This window comes from Trichomycterus rosablanca, chromosome 7 (genome assembly GCF_030014385.1).
Source record: "Trichomycterus rosablanca isolate fTriRos1 chromosome 7, fTriRos1.hap1, whole genome shotgun sequence".
Lineage (NCBI taxonomy): Eukaryota > Metazoa > Chordata > Actinopteri > Siluriformes > Trichomycteridae > Trichomycterus > Trichomycterus rosablanca.
Window position 1 is genome coordinate 447,501 of NC_085994.1, and position 24,541 is coordinate 472,041.

The 24,541-nt window shown below is 42.4% G+C and overlaps 1 protein-coding gene across 9 annotated transcripts in view; it reads left to right on the plus strand.

Annotated features, from left to right (window-relative positions):
- Window positions 1–24,541, plus strand: part of nfic (nuclear factor I/C) — a 161,249-nt gene that overhangs the window by 18,158 nt on the left and 118,550 nt on the right. Inside the window, exons 1-7 of one of the 9 annotated variants that reach the window (XR_010013326.1) lie at window positions 2,719–2,733; window positions 2,851–2,993; window positions 4,057–4,094; window positions 4,221–4,323; window positions 4,429–4,545; window positions 5,035–5,142; window positions 10,834–11,091. The exons of 5 other annotated variants lie outside the window; for them this stretch is intronic. The gene's annotated coding sequence lies outside the window, so the exon portion shown is untranslated. Of the gene's footprint in view, window positions 1–2,537; window positions 2,734–2,850; window positions 2,994–3,301; window positions 3,373–3,418; window positions 3,544–4,056; window positions 4,095–4,220; window positions 4,324–4,428; window positions 4,546–5,034; window positions 5,143–10,833; window positions 11,092–24,541 lie in introns of those variants that run through there. 3 more of the 9 variants (XR_010013325.1, XR_010013323.1, XR_010013324.1) reach the window with 3 other exon arrangements.

Here is a 24,541-nt window from a genome sequence, read left to right on the forward strand (position 1 = left end):
CGTCAGATGAGTCCCCGTTACTCCCCCTGTTCTCGGGGCCTCAGGTAGGGGCCCGATGGGGAATCACACCAGTGTAGAGATCCCGGTGTTTATGTAGCGTAATCCCTGACACCGCCGTGGTTTATACTGAGATTACTGTGTGTAAACAGCGGAGTGTGAGGAGCACGTGAGGAGCCTGTATGAGGAGTCTGCCAGGGCTGTTGGCTCTTGAGCGTGGCCCCTAACTCTGGACTTTTTTGGATAAAACAACACTCAAGCACCAAAGCATGAAGTTCTGAGCATTTATGTGAAGAACTTTGTCAGAACTTTTTAAGAACCTCCTGAGAACTTTGTCAGAATTTGGTTCAGAACTTTCCTGAGAACCTCGTGAGAACCTCCTGAGAACTTTGTCAGAACTTAATGAGATCCTTGTCAGAACCTCCTCGGAACTTTGTCAGAACCTCCTGAGAGCTTCCTGAGAACTTTGTCAGAACTTATTGAGAACTTATCGAGAACTTTTTAGGAACTTCCTGAGAACTTTGTCAAAATGTTGTCAGAACTTTCTAAAAACTTTGTCAGAACTTGGTCAGAACTTCCTGAGAACTTTGTCAGAGCGTCATAAGAACTTTGTCAGAACTTTCTGAGAATAGTCAGAACTTCTTGAGAACATTGTCAGAACTTTTTCAGAACCTCCTGAGAACTTTCAGAACTTCCTGAGATCTTTGTCAGAGCGTCATAAGAACTTTGTCAGAACCTTCTGAGAATAGTCAGCATCTTGAGAACTTTATCAGGAAGTTCCTGAGAACTTTGTGAGAATTTGGTTTAGAACGTCTTGAGAACACAAGGTTAAACAATAAAAATCTATAAGAGACTTTTAATATTCTGATGAATGAAGTGGAAACCCCCACGTACGTGAGGTCGGTCTCACACATGGAGAGTCATGCGCTGATCTCCAAGTTCCTCCACTTCTGTACAGGTACACTTCTTACACAGCCTTGAAGACCCCGCCCGCTTTCTTATTAGTCCTGTCTTTTCCCACACAGCAGACTAGTGGATGATTCTGTCTGCTGCAGACACTAGGGGGCGCCCAGCCGACCTCCAGTTCCAATCTCAGCTCTGCTATCAGCCGGCCGGGCGCCTACACAGACACACGATTGGCTGCGTGTCTGGAGGAGAAGGGACGATGGCTGAAACAGAAGCAGGGTTCTTAGTCGCTGGTGTAAGTGCGGCCTCTGCTGGCCTCGAATGGCAGTGCAGGGCTCACCGGAATTTACACCACGCCCTGTGAGGCCCCGCCCCTGGCAGGTGAAAAGAAGTGATCTGGGGTTCTGATCTCTCCGTGAGCGAGACCGACCTCACACACCGATCCACCGAAGTACGGGGGGATGAGAAGGGGGTCGGTGGGAGGGCGTGTCAGGAGAATATACCCTCCTCGTACACCATCGGGGTCTCCAGCAGAGGAAGAGGAACCGGCTACGACTAAATCACTGATCGCTGATTGGCGGTGGTTGTTGGGTGGAAAGTCCTGCAGCTGGAGTGTTTTAATCCTTTCATCTCTCCTTTATCTGCTGGATTTGATTCTAATTGTTGTTCTTAAGTGCCTCTCTGTGCCCTGATCCTCCGAAACAGGAAACACAGAGACGCCTCGGGACAGAACGCACCGTGCCACGCCCGTTTTTACCTGAGTTTTGGCTCCGGGATGTGCGGCCCCGCGGTTCGGCCCCCGGACGTCTCGTTCTATTCTGTTCTGCTTCTGTTCGCTCGTATGAAGACAGATGCGCATGTCGACGCAAATCCACCGACGTCAGTGTGTGTGTGTGTGTGTGTGAGTGTGTGTGTGTGAGTGTGAGTGTGAGTGTGTGTGAGTGTGTGTGTGTGTGTTTGTATGTGTGTGAGTGTGTGTGTGTACGTGTGTGTGTGTGAGAGTGTGTGTGAGTGTGTGTGTGTGTGTGTGTGTGTGTGTGTGTGTGTGTGTGAGAGTGTGAGTGTGTGTGTGTGTGTGAGTGTGTGTGTGAGTGTGAGTGTGTGTGTGTGAGTGTGTGTGTGTGAGTGTGTGTGTTTGTGTGTGTGTGAGTGTGTGTGTGTACGTGTGTGTGTGTGAGAGTGTGTGTGAGTGTGTGTGTGTGTGTGTGTGTGTGTGTGTGTGTGTGTGTGTGTGTGTGAGAGTGTGAGTGTGTGTGTGAGTGTGTGTGTGAGTGTGAGTGTGTGTGTGTGAGTGTGTGTGTGTGAGTGTGTGTGTGTGAGTGTGTGTGTTTGTGTGTGTGTGAGTGTGAGTGTGTGTGTGTGAGTGTGAGTGTGTGTGTGTGTGTGTGAGTGTGTGTGCACTGGTATTCATCACATTGAGGGGACATGAATCTGTTTACACAGTCACGTCGTGGGGACCTCTTGCAGTGTGGGGACCTAAAGTCTAGTCCCCATAAAGGAAACCTATTTTAAATGGATACAGGAGGCCTACTAATGGTGCCTGTGTGGTTTTTAGCATTGGCTCAAAACGCATGTTTTTCGGTGAATGTGTGAGTGTGTGGGTTGTGCTCAGTTGCGCCCCCTTTTTTTTATAGCCGGAATCACACACACACACGGATTCCAAATAAGGTTGGGAACCACCCACTTCCTGGTCCCCATTAGGAACGATTTCAGACATTTTCAGTGTTAAAGATGGATATTCACACAGTGGACAAAAAAAGAAGATTATATGCAGGAGAAAGCAGCTAAGAAGCTAAGAACTTATATAGAGGACCAAAAATGAAACACAAGGTAAGCATATTTGCATGTCAAACCAGTATAACAATTGTTCAACCGTCAAATTATGTTAATTAGTTCTGTTAGTGAATAGTTATTTGTTCTTTAATACCAGTTCTTCTCCTTCTCCAGCCATAACATTAAAACCTGACCTGTCCTGCTATTAAAGAACATGTAAATGTATTAAAGAACAGCATGAAAGGGGGTAACAAAGCATGTAGAGAAACAGATAAACTACAGTCAGTAATTGTAGAACTACAAAGTGCTTCTATATGGTAAGTGGAGCTGATAAAATGGACAGTGAGTGTAGAAACAAGGAGGTGGTTTTAATATTATGGCTGATCGGTGTAAATGAGTGCAAATAAAGCTTCTTGTTTATAATTGGGCTGTGACAGTGCAGTGGTTAAATAACAATGACTGCGTGTTTTTAGATATATTTAGATATTTATATTAATTTTCCATTAAATAAATTTAAAAATGACAACAAATTTTTGGTAACTTAAAAAGACAGAAAACTGTTAGTTTGAAATGTCTGTGTGCGGCTGCAGTCTCCATTGGGGCCTTTAATTTGAAACAGGTGTAGCATTACTTCACTAATGAACCTGGTTTTCAGTCTCTGTTCTGTGGGTAGAAGTAGAACTCGGAGCTTTAACTGTAAGGCAAGTTTGTTACAAAATGAAATTAAATGCTTAAATGTTTGGGCAGGAAAAGTGAAAGCAGGCATTCTTACGCGTATTACTGCCAGGCAGAGAAAAAAACTTCAGTATGTCGTTTTAACAAGGACATTATAAATGATTTCGTTACAACATGTGTTCTACAGCGAGTGTTAGTAGTTTATGTTTATTTGTACAAAACTAATCTGTGTGTATTGTGTTGGTTTCTAGCGCGTTTCAGTGTGTTCAGGTGTAGTTTACAGAACAGGTTGTTTGGTGCGCGTCTGCAGACGCGTCTCTAAGTCCAGTGTGATGCGCTAATAAGTAAAGATAAGTTTTATACCCACAAACCTAATAAACAACATGAACATGATCGAATGGACTTTAAGATAACATTTAACCTTTTTGGCCAGACTCTGAACAAGAGTGTATCTGCAGATGCACACCATATACAAACAGATTTGTACTGTACTGTATAATTAATGCAAAACCCTAATAAATAACACATATAAATAATATATTATTATAATTTTAGTTTTTGTCCCTTTTTCTTGCATTGTTGCTTAATTGCACCTCATATTTAAAAAAACTTTTTATATGCATATTATATGCATAAGGCATATAATAATAACTTTAAAGACCTAGACTTAATCCAGTACAATAATTGTTTTGTTTTTTTCTGCAGTTTGAAATGAATGTGAAGACTGCTCATGGAGAACACGAGTATGTTGCACAATACATGGTGTACAGACTGGCTCATATTGCAGGATAAGAATAAAAATTAAAATGCTTAAAGAACCAAAATACCAAATGCATTAAGTCTAATTATCTATGAAAATATGTTTACAGGTGGCTACAAAAGCACCCAGTGATATAAATGTAGAAGATATCAGCAAGTCCTGCCATTTAAAAGTTCATATGCAGAAGCACAACGGAAAAAACTGACCAACAGGTACATTGACCAGTCAGGCATTCTGTTAAAAGTTGTCATAAAGTGTTTAATTTGTGTGATTACTTAAGGGAGCCCAATAAAAATAAATATTTAAAATTTGTACAGACGCCCAGCATTGCAGCTAGAGCCGTGGTGGAGGACGACTCCCAATCCTCTGTCCTGTCCAAGATTCTAAGATCCAAGATGAATGATGCTTCTGTTTTAAACAGCACTCCTCTACAGGTACATGCACATCCACATCATCACTTTAAGTTAAAACTACAGGCTCTCTTTTGTCATATATTTTAGTATTTTGGGGTTTTAATTAATTAAAAGAATGTAATAAGTTAATTGTGATGATAATCTAGTAAGAATAATTGTTTATTGTGATGTATCTACAAGGTAGGTTCTAGGGGAACATATAGGGCAGATTTTAACTTTCACAGGGATTTTTGTCTTGTATAATTATCACTTTATTCTGAACACTTACGGCGTCCCCACAACACACCTTCAGTTAGTTTCTGAGTACAAACTGTGTGTAGAAACTGACTTGGTCCCCACAATGACTGTAACATTGTGTGTGTGAAAGGTCCCCGCAAAGCCTGTTTTATTTAATATGTGTGAACACAGACTGCTTGACTGGGCAAAAGATAATTTTTTTATTATTATAAAATTATTTTCTAAAGTCTGGTGCATGTTTTTTGATATAGTTATTTTAAATTGTGTTTACAGACACCCAGCATTGCAGCTAGAGCCGTGGTGGAGGACGACTCCCAATCCTCTATCCTGTCCAAGACTCAGATGGATGATGCTTCTGTTTCAAACAGCACTCCTCAACAGGTACATGCATGTCCACTACTTGACTTTTAGTTTTACAGCCTCTCTTTTGTCATATATTTTAGTATTTTGGGTTTTTAGTCAGTAAAAAGAATGTAATAAGTTAATTGTGATGTAAATCTAGCAAGAATAATTGTTTATTTTGATGTATCTACAAGGTAAGTTCTAGTGGAACATTTAGGGCAGATTTTAACTTTCACAGGGATTTTTGTCTTGTATAATTATCACTTTATTCTGAACACTTACGACGTCCCCACAACACACCTTCAGTTAGTGTATGAGTAGAAACTGTGTGTAGAAACTGAACTAAACTGGTCCCCACAATGACTGTAACATTGTGTGTGTGAAAGGTCCCCACAAGGAATGGTAACATTGTGTGTGTGAAAGGTCCTTTCACACACACACACACAATGTTACAGTCATTGTGGGGACCTGTTACATACACGCACAATGTTATAGTTACTTGTGGGGACCTTTCACACACACAATGTAATAGTCACTTGTGGGGACCTTTCACACACACAATGTTATAGTCATTGTGGGGACCAGTTTAGTTCAGTTTCTACACACAGTTTCTACTCATACACTAACTGAAGGTGTGTTGTGGGGACGCCGTAAGTGTTCAGAATAAAATGATAATTATCCAAGAAAAAAATCACTGTGAAAGTTAAAATCTGCCCTATATGTTCCCCTTGAACTTACCTTGTAGATACATCACAATAAACAATTATTCTTGCTAGATTATCATCACAATTAACTTATTACATTCTTTTAATTAACTAAAAACCCAAAATACAAAAACATGACAAAAAAGTACTTGTGTATTTGAGCTCATCAAACATACAGTGGGGCCAAAAAGTATTTAGTCAGCCACTGATTGTGCAGGTTCTCCTACTTAGAAAGATGAGAGAGGTCTGTAATTTTCATCATAGGTACACTTCAACTATGAGAGACAAAATTAGAAAAAAAAATCCAGGAAATCACATTGTAGGATTTTTAAAGAATTTATTCGTAAATTATGGTGGAAAATAAGTATTTGGTCAATAACAAACAAGCAAGATTTCTGGCTCTCACAGACCTGTAACTTCTTCTTTAAGAAGCTCTTCTGTCCTCCACTCGTTACCTGTATTACCGGTTTGACCTCGTTATCTGTATAAAAGACACCTGTCCACAGCCTCAAACAGTCAGACTCCAAACTCAACCATGGCCAAGACCAAAGAGCTGTCGAAGGACACCAGGAAGAAAATTGTAGACCTGCACCAGGCTGGGAAGAGTGAATCTACAATAGGCAAGCAGGTTGGTGTGAATAAATCAACTGTGGGAGCAACTGTAAGAAAATGGAAGACATACAAGACCATTGATAATCTCCCTCGATCCCGTGGGGTCAAAATGATCATGAGAACGGTGAGCAAAAATCCCAGAACTACACGGAGGGACCTGATGAATGACCTGCAGAGAGCTGGGACCAAAGTAACAAAGGCTACCATCAGTAACACACTACGCCGAGAGGGACTCAAATCCTGCAGTGCCAGGCGTGCCCCCCTGCTTAAGCCAGTACATGTCCAGGCCCGTCTGAAGTTTGCCAGAGAGCATATGGATGATCCAGAAGAGGATTGGGAGAATATCATGTGGTCAGATGAAACCAAAATGGAACTTTTTGGTAAAAACTCAACTCGTCGTGTTTGGAGGAAGAAGAATGCTGAGTTGCATCCCAAGAACACCATACCTACTGTGAAGCATGGGGGTGGAAACATCGTGCTTTGGGGCTGTTTTTCTGCAAAGGGGACAGGACGACTGATCCGTGTTAAGGGAAGAATGAACGGGGCCATGTATCGTGAGATTTTAAGCCAAAACCTCCTTCCATCAGTGAGAGCATTGAAGATGGAACATGGCTGGGTCTTCCAGCATGACAATGATCCCAAACACACCGCTCGGGCAACGAAGGAGTGGCTCCGTAAAAAGCATTTCAAGGTCCTGGAGTGGCCTAGCCAGTCTCCAGACCTCAACCCCATAGAAAATGTGTGGAGTCCGTGTTGCCCAGCGACAGCCCCAAAACATCACTGCTCTAGAGGAGATCTGCATGGAGGAATGGGCCAAAATAGCAGCTACAGTGTGTGCAAACCTGGTAAAGACTTACAGGAAACGTTTGACCTCTGTCATTGCCAACAAAGGTTATGTTACAAAGTATTGAGTTGAACTTTTGTTATTGACCAAATACTTATTTTCCACCATAATTTACAAATAAATTCTTAAAAAATCCTACAATGTGATTTCCTGGATTTTTTTTTTCATTTTGTCTCTCATAGTTGAAGTGTAGCTATGATGAAAATTACAGACCTCTCTCATTTGTCTAAGTAGGAGAACCTGCGCAATCAGTGGCTGACTAAATACTTTTTGGCCCCACTGTATATGTAAATTTACTGATAAATTAAGTTTTAAATTTAGGATTAAGTATTAAAGTTTTTCTTATTATGATTTCTTGTTTTGTAAATGAAAGACACAAATCTTGACAATTCCAGTGAGCTATTTGATTCTTCATCAGAAAGTGCAGATGATTACATACCTGATACGACTTGTGATAGTGACATTGACACTAGCCTTAAACCAAACCAAAAAACAAAGCACAATACACTGGATGTCTCTGGCTCAGAGAGTTCCACTGTCTGTGACTCCACAACATCAGACAAAATGACCTTTGACGGGCACAGCTTTACACCTGAAGCCACTGGAGCAGAAGAAGAACTTGGTTCAAGTAAGAACATAAATGATCTAATAGTTGTTAGCGCAAGTCAAAAAAGAGGTGGACGAAGAGTGTACAACAAAAAACATTACTGCTTGTATTGCTCTAAGCCGTATGCCAAGATGGCAAGGCACCTCGAACATGTGCATGAAAATGAACCCGATGTGGCCAAAGCTCTTAAGCTTTCCAAAGGGTTTCAGGGAGAGGAAGAAACAGCTAGATTATATTCACAACAGAGGACACTACGCTCACAATGCTGCAGTTATGGAGTCAGGACAGGGGAAACTTGATGTTGGGCAGCACTTGTTAAACAAAAGGGGAAATTAGACAAGAATCAACAGTATGTGAGAGAGCAGATGCGAGAAATGGGAAGGCTGGTTCACAATGCCAGAAAAGTCACCACCTTAAAGAAAATGGAAGATCTTATGAATCCAAAAAATTACATGGAGACAGTCAAAACTGTCAAGTTGACATGTGGGTATGACAGTGAAACAAACAAGTTTTTGACCCCATCATTAGCAAACAAACTTGGAAATATCCTGATTAAAGTAAGCAAACTTTTAAAAGCTCAAGGTTTCATCTCAAACAACCAACATCTTGTGAAGAATGCCAGTGAGTTGTAAGACATCCATCGGGAAAAGTAGAATGAGCTAATATCAGCCACGGCATTGAGGAACATAAGGTAAGCAAAGTGGAACGTACCGACTCTCATGCCTTTTACTGAAGACATCCAAAAAATGCATGCATATCTCAGTCAAGTACAAGATGAGTGGTACATTTCACTCTCGGAAAGTCCCTCTGCAAAAGCCTGGATGGAGCTGAATAAGGTGTGCCTGGCTCAGGTTATTCTCTTCTCAGGGAAGGAGAAGTTGCCAGCATGCTCTTATCTGCATTTTTATCAAGAGACACTTCTGATCACCATGAGGATGTGGACTGGGCACTGTCTGAAGAGGAAAAAAAGCTCTGCAGACACTTCTCAAGGATTGTCGTCGGGGGGAAACGTGGTCGCCCAGTTCCAATTCTTCTGACTCCAAAAATGTTTTGTGCATTAGAGATCCTTGTTAATAGACAATGGTTATATGTTTGCAAGACCAGAAGCTATGACACATTTCAGAGGATCAGACCGTCTCTGTGGCTTTGCAAAGGTGTGTGGTGCAAAGAGTCCCACTGACATCTACCAAACTGAGAAAGCATGCTGCAACCCTTTCAACTGTGCTAAACATGATAGACACAGAAATGGACCAGCTTGCCAATTTTCTTGGACATGACATAAGAATCCATCGTGAGTTCTATCGACTGCCTGAGAAGACCCTACAGCTCGCCAAGATCAGCAAAGTTTTTCAATGCCGTGGCTGATATCAGCTCATTCTACTTTTCCCGATGGATGTCTTGAAACTCACTGGCATTCTTCACAAGATGTTGGTTGTTTGAGATGAAACCTTGAGCTTTTAAAAGTTTGCTTACTTTAACCAGGATATTTCCAAGTTTGTTTGCTAATGATGGGGTCAAAAACTTGTTTGTTTCACTGTCATACCCACATGTCAACTTGACAGCTTTGACTCTCTCCATGTAATTTTTTGGATTCATAAGGTCTTCCATTTTTTTTAAGGTGGTGACTTTTCTGGCATTGTGAACCAGCCTTCCCATTTCTCGCATCTGCTCTCACACATACTGTTAAAAGTATGTGAAGTCATTTCCCAATGTTTCTTTACATGGTTGTGTAAAGGGCACAAGTTTCCCCTGTCCTGACTCCATAACTGCAGCATTGTGAGTGTAGTTTCCTCTGTTGAGAATATAATCTAGCTGTTTCTTCCTCTCCCTGAAACCCTTTGGAAAGCTGTGCCTGTCAGAGGTCATTTTGTCTGATGATGTCGAGTCACAGACAGTGGAACTCACTGAGCCAGAGACATCCAGTGTATATCAAAAGATCAGCAAAGTTCTAATGGCTCTTGAGCAAGGAAGATTAGCTGAGTTTCATGGCAAGAACTTGGATAAAATTGGGCTAGATCCTGATGGTATATTATTTTATTTTACTTTTTGTATTTGGTTTTTGCTTTCTTGCTTTTGTTGAAGTCCCAGTGAATAAAGGGTTTAAGTACTGTTTGATTACTTAGCTAACTAATGCCTGTGTGTATTCTACAGACTGTAAGTGAGGGGGATAAATTGTCGTCATTATAGTGTGTTTTTATAGAATGTAAATATTATTAGGGGGCATATGGGCTTGGGACTGGGACTTCTGTGTGGGAAGCCACAGTGTTGTTAAAAATATAACTCATGGTGTAACCTAATCAAACAGTGTAACACAGTGTCAGTCTTACTTACAAGAAACAGACCCACTTTGAAACATTAAACACTAAAGCCAGTAGCCTGCTCAGGTAGGACAATTGCAGACAAATTAAAGCAGGAAAAATGGTCAGGGTCAGAGCATCTCCAAAACAGCAGGTTTGGGGTGTAACAGTATGCAGTGGTTAGTACTTGAGTCTGGTCCATGGTAGACCATGGAGTGTTCATGGTAGAATCAAGTAATTTCGAGGGTTTACTTTCTTACTGTACTCTTGTAAAAAGGTGGTGGGATGTATTAAGCCGCAGTCAGTCAGTTCTCGAAGGTGATGTTTTGGCAGCAGGAAAAATGGGCAACAGTAAGGAACTGTGTGACTTTGACAAGGACCAAATTGTGATGTCTGTGATGCATCTCCAAAACAGCAGGTCTTGTGGGTTGTTCCCAGTAAACAGTGGTTAGTACCTACCAAAAATGGTCCACAGTAGGCTTGGTGTCAGGGTCATGTGCACCCAAGGCTCATTGGTCTTGTGTAGTTTATGTTTCGATGGGTCAGAGCTATACAGGTGTCACTAGTGGGACTTACATAATATTAGGCGGGTTTTAATTTTATGGCTGATCTGTGTATTTATAGCTATTATGAGAATTTGATCCTAATAATCTTTGTCTATGGCAGAATGGACAAACAGTGCAAAGGTAAAACTGCCCATAAGAAGAAAACACCTTGGCTGCAGACAGAGGTGCAGGCGGTGGAATGGCACACGAATCGCTTCATCACATCTTGTATCGTACCAGCACAGCGAGACTGTGAGAAGTGTTTAAGGGCTGAACCAGAAGCTCCTAAGAACCGTGACTGGCAAAATCTGAAATTCTATGTTTATAATCGTATTACGGCCTACAAAAGAAAATTGCAATACAGATAGTTTAAAGATCATTGAGTCTCTGGTATGGCAGTTTTTGTTTACATTCACATGTTCTGATATTGCAGTTTTTGTTTGCATTCACATGTCTCAGCAAGACACACACATGCATACGTCATAAAGGTCTACTGAACAGAAATAGAATTATTTGCTATTTTTTAAAAAGCATTTGAACATTTTGCAATATATTGATTTTCTTTGAACTGTCAATAATACACTATATTGCCAAAAGTATTCGCTTGCCTGCCTTCACACGCATATGAACTTGAGTTCATCCTGAAAAACTTACCATATACAGTGGGGGAAATAAGTATTTGATCCCCTGCTGATTTTGTAAGTTTACCCCCTTACAAAGACTTGAACAGTCTATAATTTTTATGGAAGGTTTATTTTAACAGAGAGAGACAGAATATCAACAAAAAATCCAGAAAAAAAACATTAAATAAAAGTTATAAATTAATTTGTATTTAATTAAGGGAAATAAGTATTTGATCCCCTACCAACCAGCAAGAATTCTGACCCCCACAGACCGGTTATGTGCCCATGAGGCGCACAAATTAGTCCTGTCCCTATATAAAAGACTCCTGTCACAGAATCAGTTTCTTCTGTTCAAATCTCTCGACCCCCATGGGCAAGACCAAAGAGCTATCAAAGGACGTCAGGGACAAGATTGTAGACCTGCACAAGGCTGGAATGGGCTACAAGACCATCAGCAAGAAGCTTGGTGAGAAAGAGACCACTGTTGGTGCGATCATTCGAAAATGGAAGAAATACAAGATCACAGTCAATCGCCCTCGCTCTGGAGCTCCATGCAAGATCTCACCTGGTGGGGTAAGAATGATTCTGAGAAAGGTGAGGTCAGTCCAGAATTACACGGGAGGAGCTTGTCAATGATCTCAAGGGAGCTGGGAGCAGAGAAATGCTGGATATGACCCCAAGAACACCATCCCCACCGGGCATTTCTCTGCCTCCAAACACGGCGAGTGGAGTTGATGCCAAAGAGCTCAATTTTGGTCTCATCTGACCATATCACATTCTCCCAAGCTTTCTCTGAATCATTCAGGTGTTCATTGGCAAACTTCAGACGGGCCTGTACATGAGCCTTCTTGAGCAGAGGGACTTTGCGGGCACTGCAGGATCTCAATCCATTACGGCGAAGTGTGTTACTAATGGTTTTCTTGGTGACTCTGCTCCCAGCTCCCTTGAGATCATTGACAAGCTCCTCCTGTGTAATTCTGGACTGACCTCACCTTTCTCAGAATCATTCTTACCCCACCAGGTGAGATCTTGCATGGAGCTCCAGAGCGAGGGCGATTGACTGTGATCTTGTATTTCTTCCATTTTCAAATTATCGCACCAACAGTGGTCTCTTTCTCACCAAGCTTCTTGCTGATGGTCTTGTAGCCCATTCCAGCCTTGTGCAGGTCTACAATCTTGTCCCTGACGTCCTTTGATAGCTCTTTGGTCTTGCCCATGGTGGTGGAGAGATTTGAACAGAAGAAACTGATTCTGTGACAGGAGTCTTATACAGGGACAGGACTAATTTGTGTGCCTCATGGGCACATAACCGGTCTGTGGGGGTCAGAATTCTTGCTGGTTGGTAGGGGATCAAATACTTATTTCACTTAATTAAATACAAATTAATTTATAACTTTTATTTAATGTTTTTTTTCTGGATTTTTTGTTGATATTCTGTCTCTCTCTGTTAAAATAAACCTTCCATAAAAAATATAGACTGTTCAAGTCTTTGTAAGGGGGTAAACTTACAAAATCAGCAGGGGATCAAATACTTATTTCCCCCACTGTAGAAGCACTTTGTAGTTCTACAATTACTGACTGTAGTTTATCCGTTTCTCTACTTACTTTTTAACCTGCTTTCACTCTGTTCTTCAATGGTCAGGACCACCACAGAGCAGGTATTATTTGGGTGGTGGATGATTCTCAGCACTGCAGTGACACTGACATGGTGGTGGTGTGTTAGTGTGTGTTGTGCTGGTATGAGTGGATCAGACACAGCAGCGCTGCTGGAGTTTTAAACACCGCACTGTCACTGCTGGACTGAGAAGAGTCCACCAACCTAAAATATCCAGCCAAAAGCCCCCGTGGGCAGCGTCCTGTGACCACTGATGAAGGTCTAGAAGATGACCGACTCAAACAGCAGCAATAGATGAGCGATCGTCTCTGACTTTACATCTACAAGGTGGACCAACTAGGTAGGAGTGTCTAATAGAGTGGACAGTGAGTGGACACGGTATTTAAAAACTCCAGCAGCACTGCTGTGTCTGATCCACTCATACCAGCACAACACACACTAACACAACACCACCATGTCAGTGTCACTGCAGTGCTGAGAATCATCCACCGCCTAAATAATACCTGCTCTGTGGAGGTACTGACCATTGAAGAACAGGGTGAAAGCATGTTAAAAATTAAATCTTGAGTTTTGCAATTTAAATGTCTTTAATGCCTGTATAGTTTTATAAGTAGCATTATTTTAGTGGTAATAATTGTCCAGTGATTGAGTAGTAGCTGATTCTGGGTGGTTCACTGTGGTACAAAAAAATTCATGACAAAGAATTAAAGAAAGAAACACTTAAACAGTGAAAAATAAAATAGTTTGATTTGAGTTAAAAAAGTATCCAGACAATAATTTACTACTCTTCCAATCCACTGTACATGAGTAGAGATAGACTTTAACTTCATCTATTAATATTTTTTTTTAATTACACTGATATTGGCTGTAAATCTAGAAATGTCAAACATAAATCTTGCTATGTTGTCGAGATGACTACATGCACATCACTAGATGTTCTATGCAAAGACTACATAATCTATGAACAAGTAAGCTAAGCTAAATTTAAACATTTTAATGTGATTTATGGACTATTACTGCATCTTTTGATTTTACATAGATGTATATTAAACCTTTTTGTTTAAAAGTAAGATAATCTGTAGATTAGCTTGAAATAATTACATGCCCTTTAATGGTAATATAAATGAATTGTAATTAACTCAATGTTCTTGCAAGGTCCCCACTAATCACATTGGCATTTGTGTGTTTTATGCTAATATTATGTAAATGAGGTCCCCATTAGTCATATTTATAAGATTTTTCTAAGTCCCCACTAAACACGGTCCTGACATGACTTCTTAAATTCTGATGTTTGAACGTGTGTATGAGCTAAGAAAAATCTGTTTAGTGTGCCTGATTTTTTTCAGCCCTCTAGAGGCTGTAGAAAGGGTGGTCCCCGCAAGTGATGTTCATAACATTGGTCCCCATCTGACATGAAAACGCGTATGTGTGTGAGTGTGAGTGTGTGTGTGTGTGAGTGTGTGTGTGTGTGTGTGTGTGTGTGTGACAGAGCCTAGTAGCAGTCTTGTCGGAGCTATAAGTCGAGCCGTGACCTCATATGACCCCGAAGGAACAGGGCTTTGGCCTCGTCTGACCTCACGTGACCCGGCGGCTCTGTGCTGCCCCCTGTCTGTCTGTCTGGGTACGTAGTTTCCCAAAACCCCCAGCAGCCTCAGATAAAGACGCTTTTGTCTGCGGGCGCTGAGAGGAGGATCAGTGGCGGCGCAGCGCGGATTATAAAGATTAGCAGGCTAGCGTGTTACGTAATGAGCCGGAGCTGAGCGGGGACGCGAGAGTCTGAAGCTGTTCATCACTCGCTCAGTTCTGTGACTTTATGGTCAGATAATTATTATTATTGCTTATTACAGTCAGGCTGGAGAGTCTGCACCCCCCCCCCCCCCCCCCGTCACCTTCTCCAGGTTTTATTACATTACAGACTCATTCTATACTACACTATACTGCCAAAAGTATTCACTCCCCCATCCAAATGATTGAATTCAGGTGTTCCAATCACTTCATGACCACAGGTGTATAAAACCGAGCACCTCGGCATGCAGACTGCTTCTACACACATTAGTGAAAGAACGGGTCGCTCTCAGGAGCTCAGTGAATTCCATCATGGTACCGTGATGCCACCTGTGCAACAAGTCCAGTCGTGAAATTTCCTCACTACTAAATATTCCACAGTCGACCGTCAGTGCTGTTATAACAAAGTGGAAGCGATTGGGAACGACAGCAACTCAGCCACCGAGTGGTACCACGTAAAATAACAGAGCGGGTCAGCGGATGCTGAGGAACATAGTGCACAGAGGTCACCAACTTTCTGCAGAGTCCATCACTACAGACCTCCAAACTTCATGTGGCCTTCAGATCAGCTCAGGAACAGTGTGTAGAGCTTCATGGAACGGGTTTCCAGCTGCATCCAAGCCTTACATCACCAAGCGCAATGCAATGTAAAGCACGCCGCCACCGGACTCTAGAGCAGTGCAGACGTGTTCTCTGGAGTGACGGATCACACTTCTCCGTCTGGAGATCCGATGGACGAGTCTGGGTTTGGCGGTTGCCAGGAGAACGGTACCTGTCTGACTGTATTGTGCCGAGTGTAAAGTGTGGTGGAGGGGGGATTATGGTGTGGGGGTGGTTTTCAGGAGTCGGGCTCGGCCTCTTAGTTCCAGTGAAAAGAACTCTTAATGCTTCAGCACACCAAGAGATTTTGGACAATTTCACCCCAGTCTGAGGTCCAGAGCTCTGGATTAGGTTTCCTTCAAGGATCTGGGTGTACTGAGCTGCATTCATCTTTCCCTCTATCAAGACTAGTTGCCCCGGTCCCACTGCTGAAAAACATCCCCACATCATGATGCTGCCACCACCATGCTTCACTGTAGGGATGGTGTTAGTCAGCCTGGTTTTCTGCAGAATCTTGTTTCTCATGGTCTGAGAGTCCTGGCTTCCGTCTGGCCACTTCCATAAAGGTGTGATTTGTGGAGTGCTGCCTGGATCTTCTGAAAGGTTCTCCCATCTCCACAAGGATACTCTGGAGCTCAGTCAGAGTGACCCTCGGGTTCCTGCTCCCTGACCAAGGCCCGTCTTCCCTGAGCGCTCAGGTCTAGGAAGATTCTTGGTGGTTCCAAACTCCTTCCATTTATGAATGATGGAGGCCACTGTGCTCTTTGGGACCTTCAATGCTGCAGAGATGTTTCTGTACCTTCTCCAGATCTGTGCCTCGACACAATCCTGTTTCTGAGGTCTGCAGATGATTCCTTTGACCCCCCGTGGCTTGGCGTTTGCTCTGATTTGCACTGTAGACTCTGGGACCTTATATAGACAGGTGTTGGCAATCCACAATCATGTCCAGTCAATAGAACTGACCACATGTGACTCCAATTAAACTGTAGAAACATCTCCAGCAGGATCAGTGAAAACAAGATGCACCTCAGCTCACTTTTGGGTGTCAGATCAGAGGGTGTGCACACTCGTGTACGTATGATATTTTACATTTACATTTTACATTTACTTCACTTTGTCATTGTGGATTATTTTGTGTAGAATTTTGTGAGAAAAAAAGAACTGAATCTATTATAGAGTCTGTAATCAATAAAACGTGGAGAAGGTGAAACAGCTGCAGACTTTCTGGCGTGACTGTACTTTTAATTCAGGGTTTGGCCCTCAACAATAAAACAACAAATAAAATAGATCATCAGTGGAGCTGTTTCACCAGAGTGTGGCGCTATCACGGTGTTACAGTAACCGCTATCTTAGTACGAGCGCTTATAAACGTTTACGCTGTTTCAGAATCAGGCCGACGTGCTGCAGTTCATCTGCAAAAACTCCCTCTGCAGCAGTAACAGCATGCTGATCTCTCCTTTAACCGCTGATCTCTCTCCTCTAGCTGACTTTTACCTGCTGATCTCTCTCCTCTAGCTGACTTTTACCTGCTGATCTCTCTCCTCTAGCTGATCTTTACCTGCTGATCTCTCTCCTCTAGCTGACTTTTACCTGCTGATCTCTCTCCTCTAGCTGATCTTTACCTGCTGATCTCTCTCCTCTAGCTAATCTTTACCTGCTAATCTCTCTCCTCTAGCTGATCTTTACCTGCTGATCTCTCCTCTAGCTGACTTTTACCTGCTGATCTCTCTCCTCTAGCTGATCTTTACCTGCTGATCTCTCTCCTCTAGCTAATCTTTACCTGCTAATCTCTCTCCTCTAGCTGCAGGTTTGTGTTTTGCTGAACTGGAACCTTTATTTACCACTCTGCAGGTCGTGATTCTGCCGGACAAGTTTTTTTTGGTCCAAAATAGAGGACACGTCCGGGAAAAAGGTTGATATGGTTGAAGGGATAACGGGACAGTCAGCGCCCCGCTAACCAGCCCGGCTTCATCTTTCAGTCTAAAAGTGGGGCAAACGCTAAAAGTGGGGTCAACGAGTCCCAAAACTCACTTCAGATCTTTAAATAATTGAGCACCTCCGCGCCGCCGTCCCGCTCCTCTCGGCCTGATGAATTATTCATCCTGTTTCGTTTGATCCGCCGGTCGTGGCGCTGGGAGGGCAGACCTACTTCATCCGTCCAGATTTAGAGCTGGACCGGAGATCCGTATCGCGCACGGAGTCTCCACTATCCACTATACTGTCTCTGTGCAGCGCCGTCGATCAGCCAGCAGAGGGCGTCATTGCTGCAGTTATGGGGAATCCCCTCCGCCGGAGTTATACCCTCCTCATAACTGCAGCAGTTACCCCCTCTGCTGGCTGATCGACGGCGCTGCACAGAGACCCTCAGACGCCTCACAACAAGAAGGTCCTGGGTTCGATTCCCCAGCGTCCTTTCTGTGTGGACATGTTCTTCCCGTGTTCACATGGGTTTCCTCCAGATGCTCCAGTTTCTTGAGAGCTTTCTGAGAAGTTCTTCTTTCTTTCTTAGTTCTTTTGTTGTTCTTTTTTATATAAATGTGTCAGCGCTCCCCAAATTTGCATTTTCTCTCCAAACGATTCGTTTTCAGCCACAACAAACACAATTTAGTGTGAATAAAAGAGCAAAATGGATTAGAAACGATATACTAATATAAAAATAGAATTATTTAACACCATGTTAGTGAGTAAAAGGTAAAAGATCCCGGCAGACGTGTTCCCGATGATCCGTCTCCACTCTGCGGTACGTGGAGGGAATAATGGAGCAGATCCGACTCTTTGTGAGCGGCTCATCCTCTTTAATCCGCTGTAATTGAGGCCCGGCGTCCGGGCACGTTCACGTCAGGGACCGACTGAAGCTCCGGATTTTCCACCTGAAGTTGAGGGTATTTAGGGCTCCTGCGAGGGTGCGAGCTGAAATGATTTCATGATTTATCCCGATAGGGAGGCGGCGTATCTAAACCCGGGGGGTCTGACTGTGGTTTCTGAGCTCCGGTTTCCTCCTACAGGTACAAAGACCTGCTGCAGTCAGGACCATTAAAGATACTAACAATGAACTGGTGACCTCCGGGATGTGACTCTCACCTGAATTTCTTATAATGATTCAGACCCACTGCGACCCTGACCAGGAGACAGACAATAAATGAATGAATAAATAAATGATTTACCGTCTAAACCCTGTAACAGAAGACGCCCACCATGCACGTGTTCAGGTGTTTTTATCTCGGTCCAGTGTTTCATGGTGGTTTATTCAATCATAAATAAATACATTGAAGGGCCCAACAGTGGGAACTTGGCAGTGGTGGGGCTTGAACCAGCAACCTTCTGATTACCAGTCCAGTACCTTAACCATTGAGCCACCACTGCCCATAAAGAGTGCATTGTCCAAAAGTATGTGGACACACTGATTTTTGTTCTTCTAGCCACATTCATACTAACAGTGATACAACCATTTTGGAGTGTTCATCATCGTGTTCTCTCTTTCTTTTTGTGGTTCTTTTTCTTTCTTTTTTTCTTTCTTTCTTTCTTTCTTTCTTTCTTTCTTTCTTTCTTTCTTTCTTTCTTTCTTTCTTTCTTTCTTTCTTTCTTTCTTTCTTTGTGGTTCTTTCTTTCTTTCTTTCTTTCTTTGTGGTTCTTTCTTTCTTTCTTTCTTTCTTTCTTTCTTTCTTTCTTTCTTTGTGGTTCTTTCTTTCTTTCTTTCTTTCTTTCTTTCTTTCTTTCTTTCTTTCTTTCTTTCTTTGTGGTTCTTTCTTTGTGGTTCTTTCTTTGTGGTTCTTTCTTTGTTTCTTTGTTGTTCTTTCTTTCTTTCTTTCTTTCTTTCTTTCTTTCTTTCTTTCTTTCTTTCTTTGTGGTTCTTTCTTTGTGGTTCTTTCTTTGTGGTTCTTTCTTTGTTTCTTTGTTGTTCTTTCTTTCTTTCTTTCTTTCTTTCTTTCTTTCTTTCTTTCTTTCTTTCTTTCTTTCTTTGTGGTTCTTTCTTTGTGGTTCTTTCTTTGTGGTTCTTTCTTTGTTTCTTTGTTGTTCTTTCTTTCTTTCTTTCTTTCTTTGTGGTTCTTTCTTTCTTTCTTTCTTTCTTTCTTTCTTTCTTTCTTTCTTTCTTTCTTTCTTTCTTTCTTTCTTTCTTTCTTTCTTTGTGGTTCTTTCTTTCTTTCTTTCTTTCTTTGTGGTTCTTTCTTTCTTTCTTTCTTTCTTTCTTTCTTTCTTTCTTTCTTTCTTTCTTTCTTTGTGGTTCTTTCTTTCTTTCTTTCTTTCTTTCTTTCTTTCTTTCTTTCTTTCTTTCTTTCTTTCTTTGTGGTTCTTTCTTTGTGGTTCTTTCTTTGTGGTTCTTTCTTTGTTTCTTTGTTGTTCTTTCTTTCTTTCTTTCTTTCTTTGTGGTTCTTTCTTTCTTTCTTTCTTTCTTTCTTTCTTTCTTTCTTTCTTTCTTTCTTTCTTTCTTTCTTTCTTTCTTTCTTTCTTCACATCCAACAGTTACAGTAACTCTGACCTCCTTTAATCGGGATTCTATTCTTCCAGATTCCAGACCCCATACTGTTATGATCACGGGTTGCCAGATTCTGCGTTACGAACGCTGTCCAATAACTGGAACAGATGAGACTGTGTTTGATATTAAACTTGAACTGATGAATCTTGTGTAACCAGAAACTACAAATTCTGTCATGAAAGAAACCAAAGTGTAAAACATCACGTTACAATTCTAATAAAAAATAAAGAAATAAATAAATTGTAATGGCGGCTGATCATATAAATCTGCATCTTAGGAAAAAGTTTAAAAAATTAAAACCTGGCAACCTTTCCCAGCAGACGACCGCGGTCCTGTAAATAGATTAGATCTTTTAGAGATGTTATAATGATGTTATAACGACTATATATCATTATTCAGTCTGTTTACTAGAATAAAAGCAGAAAATCAGCTTTTATAAAGTAAAGTGGTGAGAATTTATGTGATTTATGTGAATTCACTAGCAGCTTTATTAGCAATATGCTAATATATAAATATAAGACCAGACTTTTAATGACATCAGGTCACACAGATTACTGACTTTAGCATGTAAACGGCATTTTGTTCTACAATTATGTTTTTTTCGTACGTATTTTGTTTGCATATTTCCTGTATTTTCTGTTTTCTGTATCTTAATAAAAATACCAAAAATAACCTTTTATGGTTAATAAAACTTTGCTAAAACAGCTAAGCTAGTGGTCGCAGTTGTAGCTTAGGTACTGGACTAATAATCAGAAGGTTGCTGATTCAAGCCCCATCACTGTTGTGCCCTTGACCCTCAATTGCTTAGATTGTATACTGTTACATTGGATAAAAGCGTCCACTAAATGCTGAAAATGTAAATAACCTCAGACTTTTGTACTGTATATTAAGTATATAAATAAATAACGTACTGTGCAGACGTGGTACAGAACATGTAACGAGGCACATTTAATAAATCTGCGCCCCTTTTGCACCCCTTTTTGTTCAATTCTTACGAGGCAAAAAGTAAAACCTAAACCCCAGTTTTTGGGGAACAGTGGGTGCAGAATGTGGCTAAACTGCACCAGAAACAGGCGCTAAAGGCCGAGGGTATCCGGCCCGGGATCTGTACTTAGCGCTGCTAAAACCCTGACGTTTACTGATCCGTTCCCACACCGGGACGCTTCGCCTGCAGCAGTGTGTGTGTGTGTGTGTGTGTGTGTGTGTGTGTAGGGGTGAGCAGGTTCAGCAGGATTTTACATGATTGATTTGAGATGCCTTGAGGTGTCGCCGTATGTAAAACTATACGTGTACGAGACCCTCGACCAGCCTGTGTGGTGATAAACATGGGAATCACAACCCACCACACTGCTGGTACCGTATACCACCGAGTACCACCGAGTACCAGGTGTAGATGTGTGAGAAATACCCCACACAGGCCTCAGGTATTTTAGGAACGGTTAGGTGGTGCCACAGGACTTTTGTGGAACTGTTAGCTTTGCACTTCAGGTACAGGCTTATACAGTATATATATATATGGGTGGGTCACATGACTCCTAATTTAACCATAATTTAATTAAATTACAGTAAATTGCCAAAAGTCACATCCCATTCTTAATATGATGTCGCCACCCTTTGCAGCTATAACAGCTTCAACTCTTCTGGGAAGGCTTTCCACAAGGTTTAGGAGTGTGTTTATGGGAATTTTTGACCGTTCTTCCAGAAGCGCATTTGTGAGGTCAGACACTGATGTTGGATGAGAAGACCTGGCTCACAGTCTCCGCTCTAATTCATCCCAAAGGTGTTCTATCTATCAGGTTGAGGTCAGGACTCAAGTTCTCAAGGGTCAAGTTCTTCCACACTGAACTGGCTCATCCACGTCTTTATGGAGCTTGTGCTTTGTGCACTGGTGCGCAGTCATGTTGGAACAGGAAGGGGCCATCCCCAAACTGTTCCCACAAAGTCGGGGGCATGAAATTGTCCAAAATCTCTTGGTGTGCTGAAGCATTAAGAGTTCCTTTCACTGGAACTAAGGGCCGAGCCCGACTCCTGAAAAACACCCCCACACCATAATCCCCCCTCCACCACACTTTACACTCGGCACAATACAGTCAGACAGGTACCGTTCTCCTGGCAACCGCCAAACCCAGACTCGTCCATCGGATCTCCAGACGGAGAAGTGTGATCCGTCACTCCAGAGAACACGTCTCCACTGCTCTAGACTCCAGTGGTTGCGTGCTTTACACCTTTGCAACGGTGGCAACTTTGTGATGGTGGGTCTTAAACCAGCAGTGTTATGAATTCTGTACAGAATCTCAGCAGATTGAGGGGACTTGATCCTCTCACCTCCTCTACAGGGTTTAGATTGGGGACTGTTCTTTAATTTCAAATGTTTTATGGTACTTTATGGAGTCCATGATGCCATCTGGGACCCTCTACCGTACGTAATAGTGGGCATCAGGCTCTATGTTTTGTTTGTCTTGAACGCCAAACCCACCTTGTGTGTCTATCACCTAAAAAAAAGCTTAACTTTTATTTCACTTTTATTTTATTTGAACTTTTCCTTCCAACCCAAAACCATCTTAGCCTTTTCAACTCCCAAATGTGGCACATTAGAGTTTTAGAATCAGACGTTGATATTGGGAGGTGCATCTGCAGCATGGAGGTGTCCTGACAAGTGTTCCAGATCTACGAAACTTTTCTAATCCCAAAAATATAGACCAGCTCTAGTGGAATCAGCATGAGTGACAAGCTTGGTTACATGTGCCTCTTCTTCTTGTGTTTTTGGCCTCACGTCCGTCTCTTTTCAGCTTTTTCTCGCATCTGTAGATTCGGTCGGGTAACGTTCCACACAAATCTGAAAATGTACATTTATATTTTCAGCATTTAGCAGATGCTTTTATCCAAAGTGACTTCTAGTACTGTAACAATATATTGCCTGAGCAATTGAGGGTTAAGGGCCTTGCTCAAGGGCCCAACAGTGGCAACCTGGCAGTGGTGGGGCTTGAACCAGCGACGTTTTGATTACTAGTCCAGCACCTTAACCACTAAGATACGACTGCCCTGAAAAGCTGCTGGCGAGTTCAGTGTGGATTCGAGTCTTCATACCACCGGAGCACAGAAATTAATATCCTGCGATTTTCATTCCATAGGAAAATGTGGCAGGAAGTGTGTGTGTGTGTGTATATGTGTGTGTGTGTGTGTATATTTGTGTGTGTGTGTGTGTGTGTGTGTATGTGTGTGTGTGTAGGGTGTGTGTGTGTGTATGTGTGTGTGTAGGGTGTGTGTGTGTGTATGTGTGTATGTGTGTGTGTAGGGTGTGTGTGTGTGTGTGTGTAGGGTGTGTGTGTGTGTGTGTATGTGTGTGTGTAGGGTGTGTGTGTGTGTGTGTGTGTGTGTGTGTGTGTGTGTGTATGTGTGTGTGTAGGGTGTGTGTGTGTGTGTGTGTGTGTGTATGTGTGTGTGTAGGGGGGGTGTTGGGCGCTCAAGCCAAGCTGGCATTAAACCCGAATTTAGCAGCGCTCACTTCCCACCCCTCGCTCGCTCTCTCTCTGTGTTGTAATGCTGATTATCTGATGAATGATTCAGCGCTTGGGCGCGTCACCTTTGACCCAGTTTGGGTGACTTGTAGCCGAATTTCGAGACCACGCCAAACACACACACACACACACACACACACACACACACACACACACCGACGTCTGCTCCACATCTCATGGGTGTAACCAGCACGAATGGTGGTAAATTCTAGAAGCCACACTGACCAATCTTTCATAACACTGTGGTACAGGATGCCAATCCACCCCCCACACGTCTGTACATAAACATCCGACCGGTCGACAGCACTACTGTGGATTCCGATCCCGGACCCTAAGTGCTAATTTTGTACTTTTGACCATCCAGGTTCTTTGTCTCTCAGCACAAGGTGGAAAAGAGCCTTGCTCGGGGGTCCAACAGTGGCAACTTTGTGATAGTGGGTCTTGAACCTGTGGTCTTATAATTACTAGTCCAGTAATTGAACCGCTGCCTTATCTGTACAGAATCTCTGCAGATGGGGGGACTTGATCCTCTCACCTTCTCTATAGGGTTTACATCCATGGCGGGGGGTAGAAAGCCGGGGCAGAAGTTTGTTTTGTGTTGATCTGGACATGTTTTGGATCGCTGTCCAAAAATGATCAATATAACAAAGACTTGTTTTTTTTTTTTTTAAACGTCCTGGTACTTTATGGAGTCCATGATGCCAACACAAACCCTCTACCATACTGAATAGTGGGCATCAGGTTCTTTTATTTCACTTTTATTTTATTTGACCTTGTTTTTCAACTCAAAACCATGTAGCCGTTTAGCAGAGGAGTCCTGTCATGTTTGTGTTTGTGAGCAGTGAAGATTCTTTATACCAAACTCATGTTGATCGTCTGTTACCAAAAAAAGCTCCTGGCGTTCCTTCTGAATACTGTGTTGGCATTAGGGTGGCATCTAGGGTGGTAGATTCGGTGAGGTTTTGCCTCTCTTACCGTCCTCTGCACGGTACAGGGGGCCAGACAGACCCGGAGCCTCGTCCAATCATGGTGGCAGATCTGAGCTTTTACAGGCGAGCAGCTTTTTTATTTATAACTATTTCCTGACTTCTGAAGGTCAGCAGACGTTTTCCTCGTTCGTTTTCCTCGTTCCTTTCCCTCGTTCTTTTCCCTCGTTCTTTTCCCTCGTTCCTTTCCCTCGTTCTTTTCCCTCGTTCCTTTCCCTCGTTCTTTTC